Raw genomic sequence first — 8,797 nt, forward strand, 5'->3', positions numbered from 1 at the left:
GACTCGGGAGATTCCACAGCGGGCTTAAACAGGAGACTAGGCCTTGGAGCTGCAAGGCTCAGAAGAATGTGCCCCCCCCCCACCAGCTATTTCAAGGCTTGCAGTCCTTTTCAGCCACATCAGCAGCCCTTTGCTGGGCTCCAGCCGTCCTCTTCCAAGCCTTGCCTTTGCCTGCTTGCCCCTGGCCAGGCCACCCCCTTTGTATTTATCAATATATTCGATTGTACTATTTATATACAGCTTGGTGTTGTTGTTTTTTAATCCCTTCAATGCCTGCTCGCTGGTTTTCACTCCCGCCTCCGTGGCCTCTGTGCCCGCATGGTGGCTTTCTGGCTCCCCTGCCAAGGTGCCCTTTCCAAAGCTCTGATGGTGGCACAGCAGGACCGATTGCTGGAGACCCGTTGCCTGCAGAGGGCTCAAGTTGTGTGCCAACACCAAGCCAAGGGCATGCCTGGCTCTCTTGCCTGGCACAACTGTTGCCACCACCCACACCACTCTTGCGATAACCTTTGCCACTTTTGGAGCTACCGTGGGCACCAAATTCATCACCAATTCACATAAAATGTGATATGGTTATCCTAACGTGCAAATGTAAATTTAGAAATCAGTTTTAAAAGAGGGATTCAGTTGCCTGGGGGAGGGGCCAGTGCACCTCTTGGTCCACATGGCCACTGCTGAGGGGGTTTTTAGGGCCCAGGCCACTGCCTTTGAATGACTCTTGGTCTTTCATGCAGACTTGGACTGGACACCCTGTCAGCTGGTGGACACCTCTGATTAGAGGATGGTTCTCTGTAGAAAGAACAGATGGCCACCCTGAGGCAGAGGCAGGACACTGGGCAACTTCATGCTCTTATTCTGCCCTGAAGCCCTCTGCTCAGAACGGCCAGTTAGAAGCACCTCCTCATCTTTCCACCCCTTCTGACTGCATCCCTCCCCTTCCCATCTTCCTGGCTTCATCCTACTCCAGTCAATGTTCTTCCCCTTCTTGATTGCATCCCTCACCACCACTAATCAGGGCCAGCTCACTACCCCAAAGTTCTGCATCTTCATCAGATGCTTCCCCGTGTTGTCTCATCTCTGTATTTCTTTGCACCAGGGAATTCCCTTCTCCCATATCCATTTGCTGCTTCTATTCACTGTTCTCTCATCTTTCTCTCTCTCACCCCCTCACCTCTTTAGAAAGGACTGCCTCATACTCTGAGAAGCATCAAACTGGATTCAGGCGAGCATTCAGTAAAAAGGAATACAACAGCATAGCCCTGTTCTCCTGAGTGAATCATCATTGCCAAAACACATCCTTCTTAGTTCCTTTCCAAACAGAGGGGAAATACCGAGGCAGAGGACCTGCACATCTGGAGAGCAGAAGCCCATTTCTTCTTCTCAGACCCGTCCTGTCTAACCTCAACAGCAAAAACCAGAGACACTTGCCCCCAGCTTGAACAATAGCCGCATTCAAGTATAAACAACATGACAACAATGCATGCAGGAACACATGTCCTGTCCAGCTAATGGTTGAAGTCAGAGGAATCTTTCAACTTATTTCACAGTGAAATAAGCTGTAAACTCTAGAAAGCCAATATACCAGGAATGCAGAACCTAAGGTCCCAGGCCAAATTTGGCTACCCTGGACTTCCACAAATGGCCACCCCTTTCCCCTGCCTTCACCCTCTTCCCCTGTTCCACCAACCATGTGGCAGTTTCCCAGGAGCTGTGTGGATTTTTCCTCCTTGCAAAAGCTTGAAGCGACCCTCATTAGACTTAGTGAATGGCAGTAAGAACCTGAAGCTGCGGTATCGAGGTGCTTGGGTGTTCTGCACTCTCTCCTTCGGTCCTGCCCTTTTGGCCTTCAGGCCTACCATGACTGGAAGGCAGCCTCTGAGAGCGTCTCCAGCAGTGAATCTGGCCCTCGTGCTGGAAGAGCCTGCCCACTCCTGCACTGTGCCAAGGCCCTGCTTCAACTGACCAAGCGGGCAAACTAGTTCCGCAAGGCAAGCAACGCCCCAGAATGCAGCTTCTGTGTTTGCATCAAGAGGTACTTCCACCCCGTTCAGACGATGGCGCCGGGGATGGTAGGCCGCATGCAATGGACAGTCCGGGCTAATGAGCAAGTTCAGATCACTGGATCACTTTTTAAATAAAACAACCACTATGCTTGTTTTTTTTTAAGCCTGTGCCTGACCAAAAGGTAAGATAAACAAGGGCTGTTGGCAAGACCAGGCGGGAGAGATGTTACGGTAAGTAACAACAATGAAGCATAAGCTGCCACCTGGTGCTGGGATCAGAATCAAAGGTAGAGATCCAAAGGTTATCAAGCACAAGCAGAAGCAACAGGAAAAGTCTTGTTGACAGCTCAGCCGCGCTGGAGTGGGAAATCGTGTCTGCAAAGAGAGATAATTCAGAGCTGATCAATATCCATGCACTGGTTCAAAGCCATGATGCCATGCCGAGGCGAGTGGCAAAGGAGGAAGCTAGAGCAGATGTCGGGAGAGGGAGGAAGGACTAAGGCTTCTTGCCATACTGACACCACCAGTGTCTCCCCAGCCCAGTTGACCTTCTCCCTGCCACTTCCCCAGCTGCCTTTGTTTCTCACCCTCGTTCTCTCAATTGCCCCCACTGGCTTGCTTGCCGGAAAGGTGGGGACCCAGCGAACAGGTGGGCAGCAGCATCTCCTGCTCGTTCTCACCACACCCCATGCCTCAGCCAGCATGACAGGCAGGTGTGATGGTGAAAAAGAGGAAGACCCTCGTTAGGTACTCAGCAATGCCAACCCTTTATTCTGGCACTGCACTAAGGCAGCAAGAAAGCAAGAAATTCAGGATCCTGGGAACAATCCCACTGTTAATGTACAGTGGCATGGGATACTATACGTGTCTATGGAGGAAAAACCCTTTGAATTCAATGGTATTTACTGCTAGTGCATAAGAAGGCAGAATGTTTTCCAGGAGCTCAGAGATCCTGGCAGGGAACACTAAGTCTTGATGCATCTTCTTACCACAAATCTTAAGGAAGAAATGGCATCCTGGTATCAGATAGGGGCAACATTCATGCTGTGTACCGCCTAGAGTGCTTTGGCCATTGGGTTATATAGAAATGGAGTGAGTGAGTGGAAATGCTTTCATTCCAGGTGAATGGGTCATATCCAATCAGACTAAGCTTTAGAAGACAGATTTTCCTTGTGGGAGACAGGGTAGGATGAGGCAGGGTGGAAGAACAGATTCTGAAAAGAAATCTACCGTCTTACTGAGCAAGCTCATGGGCATGCTAAAAGTACCTCTTTGGGTGCTAACCATAACTTGTCTTATCCTGTAGTAGATGGCCTGGTAAATCACACACACGTTCCAGCATGCCACAGACGCACAGAGCAGCCTGTCCAGTGAAAGCTGATAATATGTGTTATGTGTGTCATGTACACCTCAGTCAATGCGGGCATCTCTGTGCAGTTTCCTGAATAAACCATTTAAGCATGATAGATTCGGGAAGATATAAGACAACGTCTTAGGAAAACCACTCCTGCTTTGTTACAGAAAACTGGCTCCCCCACCTCTGAGCCCAGGTGGAAGCTCTTTGCTGCAGAGACAACCCACATTGCACGGTTTTGACCCAACTGAAACGCTAAACTTTGCACCATCTGTGCAAAGCTAAACATGCGGCTGATTGATTGGTGCAAATAAACCCAGCAAGAGATAAGGTGCTGATATTATGTTCCTGGTGCTTCCGGCAGGTCTATTTGAATGCTATTTGGCTCAGATACAAAGTGCCTTTGTGCCCTGCGCATCTGCGACTACCATTCCCCCATCCCCACTGTGCTGTAAATGGGCCAGCTTTCCCCAGCCTGGTGACCTCCATTTGGACTTCAGCTCCCAGTATCTCTGACCACTGGCCCTGCTGGCTTGGGCTGGTCAGAAAGCAAAGAGAGGATACCAGATTGAGGAAGGCTGACTTTGGTCTTTATGGCCACAGTCCCCAAGTCACTGGGATTTGGGGCTGTGGGTGCAGTCTCAACTCCCAAAGATTTGGAAAGATGAGGTTGTCTCTGGCAGCTAATGGCATAAATTAAGGACACTGCATTTACCCCATAGCTGTATCTTTATTCCAGGAAGAGCCCCACCTGCTGCAGTTCATAATAAAAGCATGGGAACGCGTGATCACCTATAGTTCTCATTGGTGTGGAGCAGTGGGGGCCACTCGTGACCACTGGTTGCAAAAGGTCAAGCTGCTGCCCACGCTTCCCCCACAGACCAGCCTCCCAGTGTGTGGGGCTGCAGCTGCCGTTCTCCTCAGCCAGTGAGGCCTGCGCTGACTGGGAAGGATGAGAGCTGTGGCCCAACGCATCCAGAAGGCACCTGGGCTGGGAAATGCCGCACCAGGTGACTTTAAGAGCGTGTTTGAGAGGACAAGGAAGGTGGCAGCACGATGACACACGGTCCTCCGCTTAAGCCTCTGACATGGGGGCTTCGGTGCAGCCATCGCGCAGAGCAAGGAGCTGAAATCTCTGCCGCAACGGTGCCTGCCATGATGTGTTTCCTCGAAGCCGCTGCTCCTGGCCTCCTGGCTCCCTGCTCCACACACCCTTTTGTGTTTCTCCGAGGTCCATCCGCAACCTGCTCCTTTCCTTGCCAGCTGTGAATGCAGCAGAACCAGGGCTCGGCCTCAAAAGTCCCGGCACTGCAGTTGCAGAACCTTGGAATCACTTTCGAACGCGGGCAGGAGGGTCCCTAACGGAATGGGCCATCTTAGCCCCAAAGATGCCCCAGAACAGGAAGCCGAATTCCATGAGGCAGAGCTCTAACCTGGCCTCCCCTCTACCTGGAGCACATATGTATGTGGGACTTACACCAAGGAACTTTGGGTCTTGTGAGCCTCTCACTGCCCTCGGGGAGTCTGAAGCCATGCAGCCCAGACACAGGCTTACCACAGCCGTGAGATGAAGGCTTTGGTGTGCCTGGGCTGCCTATGGAGAAACCTCGATCCAGATTCCTGCTCTGCCATCAGGCCTAAAGCGTGATCAGCCCAGCACTTTCAGCCCAGCCTGCTTCACGTGGCTGTTGTGAGGACGAAATGCGGAGAGAGCCACATGTACCTTTTCTCCAGTTTCTACAAGAAAAGTTACTGTACAAATGCAATGTTGAGATACTAAAGATTCTTATAGCTGTTCTGGCATCCTAATGGCTCCTATAGGCTTTTGAACACTCAGCTTCATTTGTCCATGCCCAGAAAAGGAGGAGCAGGAGGGGAAAAAGAGACTGCTTGTTACGTTTTTCTTGAAGCTATTAACAGCAAAGACCCTGATTTCTCAGTCCGAAGCCTTGTAGGAGGATTGTCCCGACATTTTACTTCCTAAGGAGGACAAGATGTGCTTCCATTACACAGAAAAGCCAACCAGACTGGAAGCTGAAACTTTCCTACCTGCCCCTCAAGGCAGCTGGCTAGAGGAGGGCGCAGGGCAACTTGTCTGGCCCAGTGCCCCAACTCCAGGCATCTGTTCGCTGCCTCCTTAAAGGGTGCGATGCAGCAGCAGCAGCAGCAGCTGTGAGGAAGGCAAGGCATGCGCAGGATGATGCCTGCAGGAGAGCACAGCCTGGGCTGGCAACTTCTCCGCCCGCTGGCTAAGCCAGGGGCCTTTGGTAATGGTGCTGCCTGTGGCAGGCCATCCACACCATCACTGTTAGGACAGCAGCTTAGGATGGCAGCATCAGCAGGGGGCTCTGACAGAACAGCCGCAGGGAGGCTCAAAGAACCAATTTTGTTTCTGTGTTTAACTTTCAGCAAACTTTTCACAACAGGAAAAATGCAGTATTTGTTAAACTGAAAGAGAGCACTTCTCCTGCTTGTGTAGGTGGACTATTCCTCTCCACCAATGCGCCTCCTAGAGATTATATAATGGAAAAACAGGAACTGAAATCTCTTTCATGTATGCTTGGAACTCAGTTCTGCAGTGAAACCAAACGTAGATGCAGGGGATTAATATCCTCATGTAGAATAGTTCTAAGCTCTAGGTGGTGCTATGTTACGGAGAAATAATTATACAAGAAGGAAAAATGTTTGCCATTGCTTTTATAAATAATCCTTCATTTTCCAACAAGAAAGGAAGAAAGAAACCATGAAAAACAGACAAAAACTGATGGGTCAGAATGTTACCTAAAGAACCTGTAAGCAATTGTAAGGAACAATGAGCACAGAATCAATGCCTTCTATAGAACTGCACACAAAGAGCTTTCCTTTCTTGGTTTCCTATCTTCTAGGAAGTGTGCTATACTAGAGTAACACAATTAGAAAATGTATCATCTTTCACTTTCACAAATAATATTCTATTTTCTAGCTCTAAAATACACTGGCCAAGGTCTCTTAAAAACAAAAGTGGACTTGGAAAGTCACAAAATCATCTAAAGCACTAATAAAGATTAGTCAAAAATGATGAGCACACAATAAATGTCTCATGCAGCAAAGTTGTAGATCTCTCTTCTGTAAGAAAATCAAAAGCAGATATAGCAGATTAACAGCCTCACATATAAAAGCTCTGAAGTAATGGACATAATCTAATCACAGGATACATAAACCTTCATTTGTCATAGCAGCTTATGGAAAGGGCATGTGAATCTGTCATGCCCAGTTAGATTTTCTGGATGATATGACTGGATCTTACAAAAGATGCTGTTGAATTAGAAGATGGCCCCACAACAGCTTGCTTTACATACCAAAAGAATTAACAGGGTTAGGCAAATGCAGAGGGCTCCATTTCCTGTCTGCATACTCCTGCAACCCCACTGATTAAGACAGAACCCAAAATGTGGCAATTCGAAGTGTGGGCATTGCCACAACAAAATTTATCAACTTTTGGCTCCCATTACACAATTTTATGAGAAAGTCTAAACTTAGAAATGGCCACATGGGCTCACGTGAATGCAATGAGAAAGCCACTGGTATTCCAACTACCTTTATGATTCACCTGCACAAATACGTAGACTGCTCCTTGAAGTTTATGGCTTCTTAAAGGACAATCTTCTGTTGCCTTTACTCGCCTCTCTGAAACATCTAACCTAGGAGTACCTTAGAGATTGAGCTTCATCATGTTATAAACACTGGTCAGAACAATTCAAGCCAAGAGTTCAGCCCACATATGAGGAAGCCCTCAGCAAAAGCTGTCTGGTGGGGCCCTTCTTTATTAGAGGTTTTGCCTGGCAGTGGTTGCAAGAGCAGTGGGAGGTTTTTCAGAATGTCCTGCGGTGACACTAGGCCCAAACAGCCCAATTGTTTGGCTAGGACAAGTGTCAGTGACACCGGAGCCACTGACAGCAGCTCAAGGGTACAGGGTGGCACAAGCCAGGCTCAAAACAAACCATTGTTGTCGTTAAAAATGCACATGTGCACAACTGCACCTATAGGCCCATCAAGGCTGTAATATCTGAACAGCCTTCCCCACCCAGGTGACTTCCAGATACATTGAAATCCAACTCTCAGCATGGCCACTGTATGATTGGATTTGTAGTGCAATACTTCTGGAGGGCACCAAGGCCATTCTGTAACTTTTAGGCCAATCATGATGAAATGTGAAATGTTAGAACACTATTACAGTCCTTGTGCCATTGATCTGATAGTTCCTCAGATCATTAACTGTATCTGCCATTTCTCCTTTCAAAAGAACTTTAAAAAATCACGCTGAATAATTTCTGGCTAGGCTTTTTCAGGGCAGGCAACCAGTCATTCTGGGGCTCCAATTGGCTTCATTTTGGAAGGCTTCTGCAAGAAACCCATTCAGGTCTTTGTCAAGAGTGATCACCCTCCCCTGGCAGCATGCTGGGCTGGAAGAAAGGGAAGTGGGGGCACGTGCCAGCTAGAGCGGGGCATCCCAGGACTTTTGGTTCTAGCCCTGCCCATCAGTGGCTTCAGCCCTGCCCACAGCAGGCATGTGGCCCTCAGCAGATTGCCCTGGAGGAAGTATCGTCCTTGAGAGAAAAACCTCCCCATCCACTTAAAATAAAAGCCGGTCAAAATAATAAAACCAAGCACCAATTCCTTCCTGGAGCAATGTCTATTCAGAACATCTCCATTATTTACTTAAATAATGATATAGATGATTTATTGGGTTTATTAAAGGCTTGGAGAAAAATAACCCTTTTATGACAGCAAGGAAGCAGAAGCCAAGAATTCCTGGGTTGTAAGTCTGTAAAACTGCATAGATTGTTAAAACGTTTTCAAAGCATTAACCTCTGCTTCCCAGTTTATAAAATAGCGGGCAAGATTTTGCTTCTCTCTTTTCAAAGACCTCAGAAAATCTGGGAAGAATGGTGAGGTGAGCAGAATGCAGTCTTGGGAGTAGCATCAGGGATGGGCACGGGCCACTTATCCTCCCTACCCAGCCCCACCTTCACCTCACAAACAACTTGGCCTTGGGTCTTGAATGGAACAGATCCAGCTTTGGGTTTTAAGAGAAGAGGCAGACACTCCTGCAAAAGGGAAAACAAACACTCACAGAAGGCCAGATTCCAGCGACTCAGACTTCTCTCTATTCAAGTGGCATATTCTGGGTTTATTTTATATTTCATTTTTCAAGATTCCAATTGTACTTTCATGACATTAGCTACACTATGAATATAGGTTTTACATACCTGTGAAAAAGGTATGGGTATTTTAAATTATTACTAATTTCATTTCTATACTGCCAATAGCCGAAGTTTTCTGGGCACCTTACAACAAATGTAACTGTTACTGGCATTTCCAAAACACATTCTACTCTTTTTTTGAGTCAAATGCAGTTGCCCAGATGTTTTTGACATCTCCCATCCCCTGCCAGAAGTTT

This window comes from Varanus komodoensis, unplaced genomic scaffold (assembly GCF_004798865.1).
Source record: "Varanus komodoensis strain SLA01 unplaced genomic scaffold, ASM479886v1 scaffold7_3, whole genome shotgun sequence".
Lineage (NCBI taxonomy): Eukaryota > Metazoa > Chordata > Lepidosauria > Squamata > Varanidae > Varanus > Varanus komodoensis.